General features: G+C 40.8%; 1 protein-coding gene and 1 long non-coding RNA gene across 2 annotated transcripts in view; both read right to left on the bottom strand.

Moving 5' to 3' along the window:
* The window catches only part of LOC129720246 (uncharacterized), a 135,936-nt gene that overhangs the window by 21,037 nt on the left and 95,096 nt on the right, over nucleotides 1-19,803 (bottom strand). The window lies entirely within an intron of this gene.
* On the bottom strand, nucleotides 894-12,654 carry LOC129723358 (uncharacterized). The gene is made up of 3 exons (XR_008727750.1): nucleotides 12,538-12,654; nucleotides 12,291-12,402; nucleotides 894-980 (listed from the first exon to the last, which is right to left on the bottom strand). It is a non-coding gene; the product is annotated as an uncharacterized LOC129723358 (long non-coding RNA).

The following is a 19,803-nucleotide window of genomic DNA, read 5'->3' as shown; positions in this document are numbered from 1 at the left end:
GTCACAGAAAACAACATTAAAGTATTATTTCAAAAAGAAAAAGGCTTATTCAGGTAAATTTGCGATATGGACTATAAATTATATTAACTAAAATATGGGTTCTGTACTTTCTGCAACTTAAATTGCCAATCAAAACTCGAGGGCAGTAAATTCCGGGATTCCGAATGGTAAAACATTTATGTTTTAGTTCTTGGTTGAAATTTTTTAAATTGGAATCTTTTTAGTTTTAGTGCAACAAGACGTCAAGTAACGAAAAAAGCTCTAGCATAGATATTTCATCAGGAGGACTACCAAAATCTGGGGGAATTGCGAGAGAGCTGGATTTCGAGAAACCAGATGTTGAGTGATTCCTCGTTAAAGGATAAGGGTTGAAAATGGTTCTCTGCTGAAAATTCAACAGCCTGGCAGGATCGCCAATGTGAATAATCTGGAATCCTGAGTTGAGGAATCATTCAACACGCACGAATGGTTGAAAATCTATGATCTTTCATTTTTTTACAGTTTGAGCCTTAGGACACCTGCACTTAGCAGTATAACCAATCGAAATAAAACATCCATCACAACGATTAACAACTTTCCCTGTACCAATTTAACCAAATCGTAGTGGGTGGCATTAATGAATAACCGTTTCATTAGCTATCACCCTTTTCAGTCCGTGCCGCTGGCAATGGAGCCAGTAGAAGGCACGTAATTCAATCCAGTTTTATTCGGAAAGTTCTGTCCCTTATTCGAACAGCTCGGTAGGTAGAATTTCGCTAGCGGTACAACCCTTTTCCGCCACCTTTATCTTGGCACCGCTTTCCTTGATTTGGCGCGTCCTAAGACAGAACGGTTTTCTCCAGCAGTCACAGCAAGGGAAGTAAGAAATAAATGTGAATACTCACTCAATTATTCACGCATGGGAAATAGATCATGATCCGTTGCGAAACCCTTCTCATGTGGGACCTTTTGTGCCTTCCACGAAAGCGGCAAGCAGTCATCTAAATGAAAGGAGGTTAGGATACTTTAGCAAATATGATGAAATCACCAACCTTTTGGTGCTTAAATTGCATTTTATTGCACATTTCCTTTGCCATAAATGGGATCGGTTTCAACCGATGCATGAATAAGGGGTTCGCCACAGAAGGAAGAATCACGAAAGGCAGAAGCACGTAAGGCAGAATCATGAAAGGCAGAACTCTATGACCGTGCACACAAGGCAGAATATTTCAAAAGGCAGAATTTCGAAGGGCACAAAAGGCAGAATCACTGATAGCAGAACCTGACTCACGATAGCCAAGTGCGTGATGGCAAATTGGTGCGAATCCTGGTCACGGTATCAAAGCTGCTACTCTACATTTATTATTTGATATTATTTGGTAACCAGACATAATAACTAGTCACACAGCAATGATCAGTTTTGATAGGGGGTGCAATTCAAGCCTAATTATAAGATCCGAAACGCGCAAACTGGTTTGGCTCAGCTCCTCAAGACTCTCATGGCATCGCGGAGAGTAATCTTTCGATGTTAGGTATAACTTACACTAGTTTCAACGGCTTGTTGGTTATAATTAACATAAAACAATTCATGCGGCGAAGACGCATAATCGAGGGCAAGGAATCGAGGCGGCACAAAGCCGCCGTGGTTTCCGCGGTCCGAGCCGGCGGCCTCTCGCATACAAACAACTGATCTATTGGTTTTCTAGGATTATTCAAACAGGTTTTCTTTCCCTTAGTTAAGTCCGAACGAGCGGTAGCGAGTAAGGACAGCATACACTTGGACAATAGAGTCGGCCAAAGGCCGCGAGTGTGTGTTGTTTAAAAGAAAATAGACCATTCTTTGATTCTGCCATTCGTGCTCTTTGCGATTCTGCCATTCGTTATTCAGCCTTATGAAATATTATGCCTTTCGTAATTCTGCTTTTCGTGAGTCTGCCTTTCGTGATTCTGCCTTTCGATTTTCTGCCTTTCGTAGGAGACCCTGAATAAGCGTGTAAGCGAATGTGCCCTTTGATTTAAAAAAACATTGCACCCAATATTTATGCACGTTTACTAACGATATGATTTTTTTTCGTGTATAAGGAATGCAAATAATTCAAAAGGAGTAATACACGTTATTTGGTTTTCGATATGAATTCTAATTCATTAAGAACACCTTTTGGTTAGTGTTTGAAAAACGTTTTCCGTTACATCGATTATTATTTTATTTAAAAACTAGTGCCAGAAAAAACTGTGTGAAGAGATTACACCCTGCTTTGAATTATCATTGTTTTCAGGCGATGTTCTCAAACGGACTAAACAATCACTTTGCGTGAAATCATTAACTAGTTTAGTTAAGTAAATTTGCAGATTTGAAAGTGGCGTACTATTGAGTTAGGCGCAACGAGTTCTGGCCCGTTATGCATGAACAGGTTTCTTAGCAAACTTGTATGTTGCAGCAAATTTGCATGTTGAAGACGACTCCGTGGTAGACTTTAGTCAACTTATACAAAGGTTTTGAAAAATACTTTCTCTCGAAAACGCTTGAAAATCAAAAAAACTAATCTCTGTGCAATGAAGACAATAAAAAATATCGCGACTCCATTTTTAACGTAAAACATATGTATGTTTCCTGTTTTCAAAAGTTGAGACCGTAATCAAAGTTAGTAGGCTGTAAGCAAGTCAGTAAGCAACTTTATTTTTGCATAGGCAAAGCGCTCTTTTTCCTCCGACCAAGATGGTTTATGCCTGGTCGATCCAATTGCACAAATCTACAGGAGTTCATTTCAATCTGCATTTCTTATTTCTTTGGAGCAGAAGGCGCAAGTTGTTGTTGTATACTCTGGTTTGAAAATAGCATTTGACCGTATTTACAATTGAATACTTTCACGAAAATTTGCACGATTTGGCGCTTCTCGATAATTCACGGAATGGCTCAGTTCATATTTGTACGATAGAGTTCTTCGTGAGCAGATTAATTCCTGCTGCTTCCAGTTTTCCTCGAGGCAGCAATTTAGGACCTTTGCTGTTTTTATTATTATTATTTAATGGCATCGTCTTGCCGCTTGGAGTCGACAGCGAAATTTGTGTATGCCGATTATTTAAAATCATAGTTAGTTGTTCAGTCTGTTGATGACTGCAAACGTTTACGAGCGTTGTTGGATACGTTCGTTGATTGGGGTCGATGAAATCGGTTTGCAGCAATGAAAAAAAAAACACTCGTGGCGATTTTTGAAAACATATAAACCAAACCTACGATACGTTTCCATTATTGCCAGTGTGCAGAGGATAACGAAGATTCCAAAAGAACACCATATAAAAAGTAAAAAAAAAACATTACGAGCGACGCGGGCAACTCGCTGCTAAGGTAAAGTAGTCTAATGTAACTGTTTTCTCCGAGAAACCAATTATGGGTTGAGAGAAATTAAGTCTAGTCGTAACTTGTACAGATCGTGAGTTGTACAGTTTAGGATAAAACGACAATTAAATCATATTTTTTCGTTTCCATCGCTGTTCGCTTCTCATTGGGTGCTTACTGTGCTTTAATGCCGAATCCAGAATTTCTTAAAGTCATCGGTCTCTATCCGGGTCTCTACTGAGCTTCGGGTCAAAATCTATGTTTTCCAGCGTATTTGTCATACATGCTACGTGGCCAGCTCGCTGTAACCTGCCGTATTTCATCAGCTTGACAACATCAGCATGCTTGTATACTTCGTACAGCTCGTGATTCACACTCCTGTGCCACACCCTATTTTCTTGGTTGCTACCGAGTATTGATCGCAGGTTTCTATGTTAGCAGACACCAAGCGTACATGAATCCTTCCAGGTCTACAATTCATGTCCGTGGAACGCCATCAGGAGGATCAGTGTCTTGTAGAGCGCAAATTTCACGCGAAACTATAGGCTGCGGAACCTAAGCTGGCTATGCAGTTCGGACCGTAATAGGCCTTGTTCGCTACCACAATCCGACTCCTAACCTAACTTCACCTCTTTATCACACGTTATAAATGTACCAAGATGAAAAAATTTATCAACCGCTTCGAAAGTATCCCCATTCGGCATCACTGCAGCACCACCGGTAGGATTACCACGCTTTGGGACTTCGTGTTAACAGTGTTTATGGTAAATCAAATTCTCGCAATTTATTTTCTGAAAAGCCTCTTTAAAAGCTCTACGATTAACACAGATGATATCGATGGTGTGTGAAATTACGTGATGATGGTCCCACTCCTCTGCACTCCTACTCTTTGATGGCACGTTCCAAGGCATAAAGTGTCCCACATCAAATTGCATCACGAGAAAAAACACTGAGAAAATTATCCATTGGGTATTTTGTCTTAAAAATTTGGATAGAAGTAGTTTGGAGTGTATTATTTACACTGTATTTTTATCGCTGTCAGTCTTTCGAAAATTGGACAAAATGCCATCACTCGAAAACGAACGAATTGATTTTGCGCGAGCATCTGGAAAACAACTCCGAATCATGCAGTCAAAGGCGAGTCGTGCGATTAATCGTTTCTACCAAACTGTGAGCGTTGACCGGAAGGAGAAACGCTGTCAGGTTAGAATGTATGTTCTATTAGTGCTCAGGATCACTAGCGTGTTGTGAAAGCGTTCACGAGGAATTTCAATGCTTCGATCAGGAATACGGCCAAAAAGTTGAATCTGTCGAATTCTTTCGTTTAAAGAGCCAACAACCGGGAGGGACTGCCTACGTACAAAATGCTCCAAATCATGACGAACGGCAAAATACGGTGGAAAAGTCACGGACCCGGAAACTGCAAACCCAGATGCTGAAGATGTCTCATTGTCTCATCATGGATGATGAGACTTACGTCAAGACGGGCTTCCGGCAGCTTCGGGACCTACTATTTTTTACTGCCCAGCACAAGTTAGATGTTCCGGAGGAATAAGGAAGGCAGAAACTTTCAACGTTGGTCAAGAAATAACTGATTTGGCATGCGATCTGTTCATGTGGAGAAAGGAGTGCGCCGTTCGGGACTAGGGAGGCTGCAAACGAGGAGATCTACCTCAAGGAGTGTCTACAGAAGCGTCTGCTTCCTTTGTTGAAGCAACACGAGGGATCTACGATATTCTGGCTGGATATAGCTTGGTGTACGAAGTACGAAGCCAACGGGGTCACTTCCGTACCCAAGGACATGACCCTCCCCCGCCCTACGCACCGGTACCAAGGCCTGTCGAAAAATACATGGGTATTGTTAGGGAAGCACTACGAAAGCATCCCGAAGAGGTCCAATCTGAGGAGGACATGAAGAAAATGTGGGTTTCCGTACAGGAAAATATGTTGTACAAAACCTTATGAGTGGAGTTCCCGCAAAGGTGCAGAAGCTTGGACAGAAACCCCCTTAAGGACGAGTGTGAGGTGATCCAAAGGTGAAAGCAGCACTTCGATGGCCATTTGAAGTACGATGTAGTTGAGTGCGAGGACGGTATGGCAATTAATCTTGTTGAACGAGCTGAAGAAAACCAGATTCCAGTCCTTGATATCCTGGATGTGGAGAAGGAGATTGGTTGGCTGAAAACAATAAAGCTGCTGGAATGGACCAACTTCCCAGGGAGCAGCTGAAATACGGTGGAGAAATATTGTTTAGAACCGTGTAATTACCAAGGTTTGTTGGAAAGAACGAGTACCGGAGGAGTGGATGTAGGGTATTGTGTGACCCATCTGTAAAAAGGGCGACAAACTGGAGTGCTGCAATTACCGGTCACCGCCGTCTCTAAGGTACTCTCCGAAATACTCTGTTGTCGACTATCACCATTTGCGATGTAGTTCGTCGGGCACTACCAGACGGGATTCATGGGTGCCCGCGGCACCCCGGATCAGATATTCGCAGTTTGGCAGGTTATGCAAAAATGCCGTGCAAAACTCGGTTTAATTGACGATACCGACATTCTGGCTCGAATCTTTGTGAACATGTGAAGACTCCATCAATGCATCGAAGATGAAATGCATGGAAGCGGTTCACGAGAAGACAGTGTTAACCTTTCACCCCGAGTTCAAGTCGGTGGTGATGAAATCGAGGAAGACGACGAGTTCGTGTACCTAGGTAGCAGAGAAAATCATCAGTACATTTTGCCAGGAAATCGCGTATACTTTGGTCTCCGGAAGACGCTCCGATCGAGTAGAATTGCCGCCGCACCAAGTTGACCATCTACAGGACACTGATCAGACCTCTATGGCCATGAGACATGGACTGTGTTTGTGGAGGACCAACGCGCTTTTGCGGTCTTTGAGGTAAAGGTATTAAAGGTATTCGTTGATCGTTGAGAAGGTGAATGAGCCACGAACTGCTTGAGGTGCTTGGGAAACCATCTATCGTCCACTCCGCTAAGATTAGCAGGTTGCGGTGGGTTGAGCATTCCGGAAGAATGCTAGACGACATCCCGGTAATGTTGGTTGTTAAGATCAATCCGATAGGGACGAGATGGAGAGGTGCACAGTGAGCAAGGTGGATGGGTCAGGTGGAAGACGACCTTCGGACCATACGCGAACTGCAGAGCTGGCGAGCTACAGCCTTGGACCAAGTGGAATGGAGACGACTCTTACGTACAGCAAAGGCAACACTAAGGTTTGGGACTGTTTCATAAGGTAAGTATGATCGTCACGTTGCGGTATTGAGGAGGGTTATGCCTCGGTAGTTGCCACAGCCGAGTTTATGTTCACTCCGTAGATAAGACAAATGAGTCCTTCTAATCAGTTCGTAGGTAGTTTCCCCAGCCCATACCCTTAGTATAATCTGGTGAGTTGCGTTGTACACCTGCTCGCTACCGACCCATAATATTTTCATGCGTTTACCTTCAGAAGAGTGGCATCCGCGAAAATAATTATTAATTATCATGCGTGTCATTTAAGAGGTAACACCTACTGAAACTATGTACTAAAATTTTTACATTTTCTCCATTTGATGACACCGAGGGGTCTGGGGGTGACACTTAAACTTTCCGCCTCGGGTGTCACCGAGTCATTCTACGCCACTGCGAAGAATAAAGATTTTGGTTTTTTAATGAGGCATTATCTGTGAAGGCGAGAATCAAACTATGATGGATGTTACTTCTGATTTTTACGGTAAACACTGTTGTACATAGATTGCAATCATTTATATGACAAAGAGTTGCATATAAAGGCCAATGGTAATTATTTGTACGTCGAAAAAATGCAAAAACTTTTGCATTTAGGTAACCTTAGTTATTTATTTATTTCGTCAATCAAAAGTAGACAATGTTGTATATTTTAATATAATGTTTACTTACAAATCTGTTTAGTAAAAAATTTGATCGAACCTTCGGGTCTCGAATTGTCGTATAATGCTGTGTTATAGATATTTTGGCAGAACTACAGACTGTTCCGAAAATTATAAATACGCTAATGATTAACCGGCCTTTCAAAAAACGTGCAGTATTTTGCCGACCTTTGGCTGTGTTCTGTTGTTTACTTCCAAATGAAACAGATGCTGTTATTTTCTCTAACGTTTTGCGCGGAAGTTGGGAAATGCGTGGCCTTTTTTTCGACCAAAATGTTATGCGTGCCAAGGAAAGGACGGGCATAAGACTCTCCGGAAGCAGAAGCAGCCAAACTGAATCTGGGAAACCTGAGCTAGGAAGCTTTATGACAAACTTCTACCCAAGAAATAGGGGGTGTGTTATAATGAATGACAAAACCTGCACAAAATTATATTGAAAGATTATTATACCAATGCCGCAATTTTATTCCACACCGAAGGCAATGAAAGTTCCCAATTCAGTGAAAGTAATTTACAACGAAAAATTTGTCAAGGAGGTTATGGTGTAGTAAGCTATCTGCGAGTGTGGCAAAATGCCTCGTTCATTCATTACGACTGAGTCAATAAATGGCAGTATCTACGTGAAAGGGTGTTTGCAAAAAAGTTGTTAGGGTAGATGAGCCAGTAATAGTGGGTGTACCAGTGATAGTGGTATACCAGCATTTAGCGTTATTAAGGCATTTTTCGGGATAATTATGTATTATCAGATAGTTTTTATTGATTCTGTGGAAATATGTCTGCGATTTGGTGAACTATGTTGGTTTGAAATCTTATTAAAACACTTTGTATTTATTAATTTATTCAAGAGTGAAAAAAAACAGCAAGTTTCTTTCGAAATTTGTAACGCAACAGTGAAATTTCGCAGCTTGAAATATCAATGTAAAAATAGTTTCTGTGGCAACAGTCTTTGTAGAACTGTTCTTAACTAGTTTCCTTACCATAATAATTACCATAATAATCATCATTACCATCATCAATCGAGAAAATCACCAAATCATCAAAATACTGAATAAATTGAAACTACACTATAGGAACAATTTCAGTACCTTTGTTCCAGTAATAGTGGTAGTGCTTCCGCCAACATTTGGGGTTAGGTGTTAACTCAGCAGATGTAAACAAACTTTGGTGCGCAAACTACTTTCGTGTGTAAATCTGACTCTGGTTCACACAATACAGTCCATTTACCGTTATTCTTACATTTTGATATCTTAGGTAAGTTTGTATTTCACTTTACACCAGTGGTTACCAGTCATGCATTTTTCAGAATGCAGCAGCAAAAGAAAAAACGAAACCGGGTATCTCGTTCATACACCGTAGAAACCTTCTGCCAGTGCCTAGAAAACATCAAAAGCGGCGAAAGAACGATTCACGGTGCTTCTAGGCACTACGGAATACGTGACTCGACGATCCGTTTTCGTCTAAATGGCAGGAGAAGTGATAAAACAACCAAAGGTCCACCAACAATTCTCCTGTCGAAAGAAGAACAGGAAATCACTGCCTTGTTGCATGATTTTGAGCCCAAGGGATTTCGAGTTACTGAACAGATTCTTCTGTTCATAGCAAAGCAATTTCTCTTGGCCAGCGATAGGCCACACCCTTTCAAGAATCGCATCGAAACTACACTCGGAAATTTTCCCCAATTCTGACAGCAGAAGAGCGGCTAAATGAAATTCGACAATTGGTGCAAGATAAGGAAAAAGCTTCTATGGAGAAGATCGAGAAAGCTGAAGAAGGAAGATAAAGAGCAAACTGAAGTTACAAAATCGAGAAAAGCAGCCGAGCGAGAAAAAATGAAGAAGCAGAAAGTGGAGCTACGTAGGCAGAACCGCAACGAAATATAACAGAGAAAAAAGGAGAGAGAATTTAAAAGTAAAATGAAACATCTGAAAGCTGATGAGATGCAGAAGGATAAACTTGAGCATATTAGAGCTTTGAAACTTTCCAAGCGCTGATACAGTACAGTGATTATTTACTGCTGATTTTCTCCGATTTGGACTGTTTAAACATTTGTTGCATGATTTGTTTGCTTTTAATTTATATTTTCATTATAACGTTCGAAATCGAAATTTTTTGATTCATACAAGCGCTCCTAAGTGTCCCTTGGTTTGAAGAACAAAATTGAGCTGACACAAAGATCAAAAATAGAATTGGGTTAAAACTACCGAAAAGATCTTTCTAGCATTGCGAAGAATCATCTGAAGCAAAGGAAGTAGTTTTTTTTCTCGCAACATTTTTACCATTATACTCAAATCGAATTATTATCACAGCTCATGCTAGATGATTGCGCGCGGTAAAGGAAGAGGTTTGAATGCTACCTATGAAAAAAGTCAACTACCACTATTACTGGCACATTTTCCACTTTTATAGGAACATTGCCTATATAACTGGAACATAAGATTGGTTTACAATTATTCATTTTTCAAACATAATTGTTACAAACATATACAAACTGTAATTGTACATGACAGTTTATGATATTTTCTATCGCACCAAAGTAAAATAGGTTGGATATTTGCGATATGAATATTTATATTCTCATTTTTAAAAAACACTGGTGCTTAGACCCTCCATTACTGGAGCATCTACCCTACCAGCATTACAATCGTATAAAATTCCGATCTTGCTTGCTGTCATTACTCTAGGGATGCACCAGAGTGGTATAAATCTTACAATGTCTCATATGTATTAACTCTTTCCCGCTCATGGTGTCTCTAAAGTACCAAGAATTATAATCATCATATCTTGACATAAAATAGTTTGTTGTGCTTACGATTGTTCCATAAACTTTTATATGCTGCCTCAAAGTATCACTGGGTATTTTCTTCAAAATACTACAGTTGACAGTCATTTTAGTTAGTCTACAAAGTGTTCAGCTTGAATTTTCTCGTGAAGCTATAAATTTTAATGATAAACCTTGTGAGCGGGAGAGGGTTAAAGGAGATGAATTCACCAAACTGCCCTGAAATGTTTAAAAATTCAGGAAAGATGGGCCGAAAGTTGTGAAAATGGTCGCCGAAGGCAATGTGGGTGGTGTTGAGAATAGAATTAGAGAGCTTGTGTACTCTACCAAAAATAATACAAATTGGATTGAAATTGGAAAGAAAACATTTTTATTAATTTCGCATACTTGAGAGTTTAATGATCAAAAATTTCCTGTATATTTTTTGTTCAATTTATGAATGAAAGTGTATTTATAATTTTCGGAACAGTCTAAACCTAGTTGTTTAACCATTACCAGAAATATATTATATACAACAAAACGAACCTAAAAATCAGCCTTTTTGTTGAATTTCGGATATAATCTTTTCAAACCAGCAGCATCACAATGTGTGTCCGAACATTCTAAAGAGGTATTAACACTAGAATGCTGCAGTAAATGTATACGCACTGGCAGGCACAAGTGCCTTTGAAGGGGGGATTTTTGCTAGTTATCGGGAGGATTATTTCGCATGAACCAGAACACCAACTGGCAGGTTTTTTTTTCACGAAAAGAACAAGACAAAATCTTTAGCAAATGAAAAAAAGAACAGATCCAGGTTCGCAAAGTATTTAACGAAACTAAACGTTAGTTTTTAAATAATGTTGGTACCACTCAATGCAAATGGAGTTGAAGTAAACTGTAGCATGTGGATAAAAGAAAACCTCTTATAACTACCGTGCCTCGATGGATTACAAGCGTAAAGTGTAAGTAGGATAATCTACTTGTGTAGTACTGCTGTGAATGTTTTTATGTTTAATAGTGTAATTCAACGAAAAACACTTCAAACGAGTCCCGAAAGACTCGTTCAATCCAGTCCAGTTTGCAGGTAGTAAAACGTATGGCTGTTTGCAGTTCTATTCAACGGTTTATACCAAACCTGGTACTATCAATTAAAGGATTTGGCATGATTTAATCTAATCAAATGAGTGGCATTAAGGACCATCATCGAAATAATTAGACCCACAGAAGGCCAGTCATATTCACGTGCGGGGTGGTAAACTAGGATATTTTGGAAATCCTGCCTAATCACCCAGCCAGACCAGTTTCTTGGTGTGTTTGGTAAACGTGAGCTCGACTGCGACCACCCAGTTTCATACCGCGTGTGACGATTCGTAGCTGTAGATAAGAGATAGCTCGTGCCAACAACAACGGCGGACACGCAACACCAGTTAGCCTTTTTCGGCGGACAGAAAATCACAGCCCAGCCGTTTAACCCCTGTGTGTGCGGAAAACGGTGATAGGAAACTCGTTGTAGTGGCGAGTCACTGGTCTGGTCAGCACCACGTGGGATGAGGAAAGTTTGGGAATTTGTTGTCATTCGATCAAAGGGGTTTGGTTGATGGTGCGATAACCGGTCGAGGCGTTTTGATCGTGGTTGTTCGTTCTCGCATGTCTAGTTATTTGGGCTGTCACTCGTTATTTGCGGCGATTGTTCGAAGCTTAGATTACTATCGGGAAGGAGCAATGGTGAGTAAAATGTGGCCCCTGCGGGGTATATGGCAATAAAGTAGGATTATTTCCGACAGGCTGGCGGAAGCGTACGGCCGTCGTTGGTTTATGCGAGTGATAAATTGTGTTATGAATCGATGACTTATTTACAAAGGACGGGCAGTAATAAGTAAGTTGTTTAAAAACAGCGAAATAAAGTTAGTTGACTGATTACAGCTTTGAAAATTTACGCGTCTTTCCTTTGGTATAGGTCGATTCTGATACATTTTCATTTGATTGCTGTTTTTTCTATTCGGTACAGATAAATTTTGATATAACGTACAAAATGAACAACAAACGAACAATGAACAAATGAACAAATGAACAAATGAACAAATGAACAAATGAACAAATGAGCAAATGAACAAATGAACCAATTAACAAATGAACAAATGAGCAAATGACCAAATGAACAAATGAACAAATGAACAAATGAACAAATGAACAAATGAACAAATGAACAAATGAACAAATGAACAAATGAACAAATGAACAAATGAACAAATGAACAAATGTACAAACGAATAAATGGATCAATAACTCAAATGACCATCGATACTCACCACTGATTTTTGGGACACAATATGTGAATAGTATGGAAATAACTAGCAATTTGAATGCCGAATTCGGTGTACATTCCTATATACTTTGGGCTGATTGTTGCGCTCGTATCATCTGATATGAATGAAACAATATAACTTTATCAATGCTAAATTTGGGCAATATATTCCGTTCCAGTGTTACTAAAACTGTTTTGTTTCATTAACTATCACTGGTTTCTTTGATCCACAAAATAAAAAAAAAAATTACCAGCACTCGTTTAAGTTTAACCGACTGTACTCGAGAATATTCGGTCTTTCAGAAAACTGTCTCTGTTCCAATTCAGTTGCACACAGGCACTTTTGTGTTAATCGTCTGGCAGCAAATCACCGACTGGTGCGAAGGAAATTTTTTCGCAGCCCGGGTCCTTCTTTTGAAGAGTTCCAAATCAGGAAGAGTTTTCCTCTTGTACCCTTCCTGCTTACCCTGCTCGATCGAAAGTATGTGTCGCATGCCTCGCTCTTCCATTGCCATAGTCTGCATGTTGCCTTTTGCGCCGGCAGCCAGTCTTGCCACCTTTCATTTCCCTATACCGCTGTATACCTGAAATCTGATGATTTGGTATGAAATTTAATTTTTGGGCAACCTCGTCCTTCTTTTCGTACACGGGTATTCTTCTGTCGCTCATAAGCTGCCGAGGGCTATCTGCTGGCAGCTTATGGCTCGCTTTTCTAAACACGATGGTAGCAGTTATAGAATAATACTATATTTGATTTACTCACATACGTACGCACGCATCTGCTTGCTCATATTTTATTCAGAAGTGTGTTCATATTGAAAAAGAAAATTTGAAGTAAGAAAAGAGGTAGAAATCAAACGAGATTCACGCAACCTTCGAAAAGCACACCTACATGTGCGAACTATGATGGAAGCTCACCAAATCTTTTCCGAAAGACAACATGAACCCGTACTTACATTCGAAGTTCGCTGGCGATGGAAAAAACACTTTTTATTAGCTAGTTTATAATAAAAAACTACCCCTAGAAGTTTCTTGCATCGGCTCTTAGAGCCAGCTGATGAGATGTTTTCGTTCAGGATTGCTCGTCTCTGGGCCAGTCCCGGGACCGTAGTTTCTTTCTGTCCTCTTATGATAGCATCCAGCGAGAAAGTAATAGCGGGAAAGGTGATTTGATTTGAATATAGTGCGCTCCCAGGCGAGTTTACGTGTCAGTCTGGATGACAAGCATCCCGTTTTTTCCCTTCCGTCATAGTTAGTTTCAGACTGAATGACGGGTGCGATCTTTGGGATGCAACTTTGCACGATTTTACGATGCGCTGCCGGTGCTGACTTTGTTACAATTATGACATGTTTGAAGAAATTGGGGTGTGATCCTGGAAAAAAATTGATACATTTCCTATGACGGGCCGAGCATATAGCACAAAAAAGACACGTGATTGACGAGACTGGTTGGTAGTTTTATTGATGTGAAGGTTTACGAGGAATGTTCCTCGACGTCGTCATTGGAGTTATTCTACTGTGAGAATTATGTTACCATGTTATTTTTGTTCGTGAACTGAAATAATTTTTTCAAAGATATAATTCTTTTTAATACATTTCAAGAAACTTGAGACATATCTTAAAAAATATGTCAGTGTTAGTGAGTAATTAAAATATTTTGTTTTGCGAATTGCGTAAGCATTGCCATCAAATTGAATAATTATTTGTAAACAACTGGACTACACTTACATGGAGTACATATTTTGAAGTTTATTCTAGTTAGATGAAAGACTTTATTGCTAAAATTGTTTTAGTTGAACCAAATGTAAGGACAAAATTAATATCGAAACCAGTGAAAGAAATCTTTTGGTTCAATACAAAAAAAAATGAATTTAGATTGGGAGTTTTGATCATCCCTCGAAAAGGGATGCACATATTTTACAGCTCTTATTAGAAATAAGAAATGAATTGACTGCTTCAGCTACTACAAGCTAGGTGACGCACCTTCCACTATGGGATTTATTTGATCATCTCTAATGATTCTCCGGTAGATAGTCATGACTGCATGCATGGGAAAAAGAAATGCATCAGATCAGAAAGGGCGTACGGCAAAATTTCTTATAGGTATTGCATAGCTGACAACATTTCAACTATTTCAAATCTACAAAGGTGGTAGGTGAATTTTCAATATATATCATTATTCTAAACATGATTAATATGCTGAAAGCCGATGAATACAAACAATGGCACGTTTTGCATAATTGCACTCGTTAGCGTTTTATTGGGACGCACATACCAAAATTCGCATGCAATATTAATTCACCGCTTAAAGCTCTGGCTCTGGTGTAACAATAGCAAGAATCGATTTATCATTATCCTGCAGACCATCAGGATAGGTGCGTAATGTGCGGTGAATAATAATGAACCGCATCCGCCGTCAGGCGCTCGCGCCATCGCCGGATGGGTGGGTAATCCATTTCCGTAGCGTCGAATGAGCAATGTGCCGCGGTACACTCTAGCCCACGGAGACCGCAGGATATCAATAAAATCGAAAATCACGCGCACTGGGTGGCAGATTCCGTTGTCGCGGCGGTTGCCAGTTGCCGATGAATTTATTGGCAGTAGCTATTTGGTTTAATATATAAATTTTACGATACAGTCAAGCTGCAGACTATGCAAACCGATTCACCATCTGCGGATGTTAGACGATATATGGTTTTTGAATATAAATCGTATCTCATATTCAATTTTAAAATGTTGAAAGTAAGATTGATAGACTTACACATTAATTTGGGTGTACTTATGTCAAAAAAAACTTGTTACGTATAAAGTGTTTTTTAAGACTTATCTCGTTCCACCCGACTTCAGGTTTGATTGCTGCCAATAATTTAAGCAAGTCCTACTCTACACGAGTAGCATAAACAAAAAGGTAAACAACAGTACAAAAGAGACGTAAATATTTTGGTTAAAAAAATAATAAAAGTTTGTTTACTTTCGTAATTTAAGCTAATCATTTGTGTGGATTTTAAATTATTTGACAAGAAAAAAGATTACAACTTAGGTACAACTAATTTATTGACTGACAATTGAGCATAATAATGATATTTGTCGAGAGTTAGTAATAATTTTATCTGACATAAAAATTCTGATGTTTCAACACCTCAAAAAGCGCAAAAAAATTCTGGTGTGGAAATATGTTTGTAAATCAAGGACTTATTATTACACCTTCAAAAGCGATTTTAAATAATGAGCACGATAATACATCACTATTCCGTGACCCTCGTTGAGATTCGAAGAGATCTGAGAGTGTCCCTGAAACTCCAACATCACCCGATTCAGTGTTGACTTGTCAAACCGTGTTCGTATATCTGGGAAACCGTAATCGTGCATCTGCCATAGCTGATCTCGATCGATTGTTTCGTACGCTGATTTAAAGTCGATAAACAAATGGTGTACTTGGTCCGTGGTGGCGCAGGCACCCATCAATCTCGCTTGGTATTGACCCACGAACTCCCTCGCAAACGGTAATAGTCGACGGCATAGAATTTGAGAGAGTACCTTCAAATTGGCGCTCAGCAGTGTAATTGCACGGTAGTTGAAGCAATACAACTTGTCATCCTTTTTGTAGATGGGGCACAATGTACCCATGTAGCTGCGCCAAGTTGCTCTTGCGTTGGTAATGCTGCTTCGGCGTCCCGTAGTTGCCCGATGTTTGGTCGCGGTGGGCGTCCTTATTTCGTCGTCTGCGCGATTGTTCCGATCCATATTTACTTTGCCGATATTTACAACGTTTGGTGTTTTTTGGGCGGTTTGTTGGACCTTCCTCAACCCCCTTTCTCGCCGGGGAACCATCGTGTCACTTCTATTTAGAGTCCTACGCTAACACCAGGACGTTGATCAGCCGCTGCTTACATGGAGATCAGACGCTGTTCTGAGCCCCAACATCTTGGTGAACAGACGCTCGGGTTGACGAAGCATTTTTTTTGTCGCCGTAGTATGGTTAACGCGCCAATGATCGCGTTCCACCTTCTCAATTAGCTATTGTCGGATGAAGTGTGTGTGTGCGTATGAGAGTGTGTGTGTTTTTGTTAGTGCGTGTGTGTGTTTTTTTAATTTTTTTATTCCAGGTATAGGGAAAATTGGCTACCAAACATCTGACAGACCAACCTTAGGTAGTGTGGGGTTGGACCCACTAAAAACCCTCCAGTCTTCAGCCCATAATACTCCCCGGAACGACCGCCTAGTATTACTTCGGGGAGCGGCTTTTATGCTTTATACAACCTCCTGGCTCTATCAAGTCTCCTAGCTAATTAGCTAACTATGGAGACTGGCAGGTAGCTAACACTGGCGTGTTGGTAGTCATCCTGATAAGCACGAACCGCCCCTGGCACACATCCTCTGAACTAGGTTGTCCGGAGTAGTGTCTGGATCGCTCACTACCATCATGTCACTCCGCGCACGCGCGAAACGAGGACACACGAAGAAGACAGCAGCCTCTTCCGCATCCACGCACTCGGAGCACATGGGGGACCCCGCATGCCCGAGCCTGTGTAGGTACTGCCTGAAGCAACCATCACCTAACAGGATTTATGTCTGGTGGAAGTTACTTTTCCATGGCGCCTCCCGACCGATCCGGATACCACCGGAATAAGTCGGTGCGTCCATCTACCTTTCGTGGAATTGGACCATTCCTGCTGCCATCTGATAATCGATAATGATCTTCTGGTATCTCGTATGCCCCTTGTGTCACGTTGGTCGAAGCATTCTGCGTCCTCCCTTAGGCTATGCTGATAGGCATCATGTCGGATAGGACGCAGACTGCGTCGTATGACACTATATGGAACGCATTCACAACCCTCAGGTACATGAGCTTGTAGGTACTTTTCAGTTCACGACGATAACTGTTAGTGCCTAGCGCTTTGGCCCCCATACCTAAGTATGGACGAAACCACACTGGGAAGAAGTTTACGCTTGCTGCCATGCACCGCTGAGCTATTCGACATCATTCGAGATAGTGCTGCAATATCCGGCAATAGAGGGCTTCAACTCTATGCTTGCAAGTTGACTTGACTCTTAAATGTGAGCTTATCGTCAACCATAACCCCCAAGAGCTTCAAATATCGCTTTGAGGTGATGATGCAGTCTCCGACTCTGATCGCCGCCTGTTGCTCTGATTTGCGGTTATTCACAACCTTCCCAGATAACCAGAAATCGTAAAAAAATGGCAATACAAAATCGTATAAACATATCATTTCATTCGAAATTGTATAAAGTTCATGTTATAACCAGTTCAAGTTATCTTTCATCATATATGGGTCGTACAGTCCGTGATTTATGACTGCATATTGTTCCTCGTATAAATGTACCCAAAAAATCAGGTTTCATCGCAGTAGAGTTGTCTACAGTGCTAAACTTAATTGCAGTGCAAAATTGTAGGATTTCTAATTTATGTGATCCACGTTGATATTCATATTCCTTGAAAACTTCTATAACAGTTGTAAGAGGATTGCATAATCATTTTTATACAATTTAATATCTCGTGACAGTTTAAATCGTCTATTTTGAAACCATTTTTATGTCAAATTAAATTTAAATTAAAATGTCCCTTTCAGCAACTCTGGTTTTCAAATCTAGTTCCTAAAAGATTTGAAGAATTGGGTATAAATCATGAGCGCAGTTTTGACTAAAAGAAAAATCACCCAGAAAAATGGCACATACAGTCGGGTTTCACATAAACATGGGCAACGCCTTGATAGATTTTTAATCTTTGTTGATTGCATTTGCTTGAATCGCCTAACAGTTAAAAAGAAGGTCAATGCAGATCGCATGTTATTATTCCTTCGCATATGAGGCAATATTTAGTTACATATTGACATCAGAGTCTATAAATAGATTTGGGTCAACATTGAAGACAATAAGTGACATTATTTACGATTTACAGGTTCATACGATTTGAGGCATTCAACAGTACTAGATAAAATTCGTTGACATGCAGCATCGTAAAATGACTCTGAGGATAGGGAATAAGGGCAGTGATCGGAACGTTGGGGGTTCGAGGCTGAACACAGCCTTGCAAAATATAATAAAGAAAAATGCCGCATCCAAACTCAATAATTAATAACATACCAAAGAATGTAATGGTACGCATACTTCTCATTAAAAAAAAATATAAATGAAATTGTTGCTACTCATTTTATGTTTTTTTTATTATTTGGAAAATTTAGGTTGTATATAATGCAAAATTTATTCGCAGTACAGGTTGCACACTGCTGCGTTTAAGTTCGTAGAGCATCGTGGTAGAATCATAATACGGGTGAAACGGAATTGTATGTATGCTTGAATTATAGCAATAGAAAATCGTACTAAGTAGCAAAGAGAGTTGTGCATACCTCAGATTTTATGCAAAAGGTAATTGTTATAGAATTGTGAAAAATGGAATAAAAAGTTGTATATCTTTAACTGCGCGAACCATTTTGGTACGTATATTGCCTCCACTTTAGTATTTATAAGCTCATATAGAACGTTATATACAACTTTATCAGATTGTACAAGGGTGCTTATATCTCAACAACAACTGAAATATACGGACCAAATTGTTGGCTGGGTTGACCTCTGTCTTATGGTGCGCTAACTCCAGTTTACTGAAGTGCATCCAGTCTTCGACCTTGCGTATTTCCCAGCTTTCGGCGGTAAGACCAAGCTCTGCTGCTTCCACCTGTCCGGGAAGAGGCAGTCATCCAGGCAGTTCTGCATGACTGCCCGAAACAGCCCGGGGACCGTTTTATTTGCTAGCCTGATTGCGAGGTTAGGGATTCCTTCCGGTCCCGGTGCCTCGCTCACCTTTAGGGAGTTGGCGATCACGATGAGTTCCTCAATCGTAACCCTAACCTCTTCCTCGATCTCGACACAGCTGTCGTCGCTCACGGATTGGATGTTCGGCAGGTTGGCTGACCATTCCCTGGGCTGTGTCTTAGATACTGGAACGTCGCACGTGAGACTCGACTGCCAGACGCCAAGGACTAGGCCCGTAACGTGGAAAGAGACCCCCAATGATACGCTCCAGCATCGCTGGTGATCGTTCCGCAGGTGCAAGCGCGTCTTTGGTCTTGGCCATTACGATCCTATAGGCGTTACCAACGGATTCGTATTGACACTCGCGCATAGCCTATCGAAGCAGGCCCTCTTGCTTGCCTTAATCGTACTCATTGGGATCTTGCAGACCCGAATGCTGCGTGGCGCTTAATGCTCTGTTCGTCTGCTCGCGCACACTGCATCCTCCGACTTACACGGAAGCACGCACTGCGGAGTTCCGCTATCGCATCAATCCACCAGTAAGCCGGTGGCTTCCCATTCCTAGGTTGGAGGGTCCTAGGCATGGTGGCGTCGCACGCCCGCGATAGTATGGCAACAGCTAGTTGATCAGCAGTCGGGCGGAGCCAACTGCCTCTATCACACTCTCGTCTTATTGTCTCTTCGAAAACATCGGCATCGAAATGCGAAGGTTTCCAACCGCGGACGGTGTGAGTGGGTGTGTGTAT

Source organism: Wyeomyia smithii, chromosome 2 (genome assembly GCF_029784165.1).
Source record: "Wyeomyia smithii strain HCP4-BCI-WySm-NY-G18 chromosome 2, ASM2978416v1, whole genome shotgun sequence".
Classification (NCBI taxonomy): domain Eukaryota; kingdom Metazoa; phylum Arthropoda; class Insecta; order Diptera; family Culicidae; genus Wyeomyia; species Wyeomyia smithii.
This window is presented reverse-complemented; position numbering and strand designations above follow the sequence as displayed.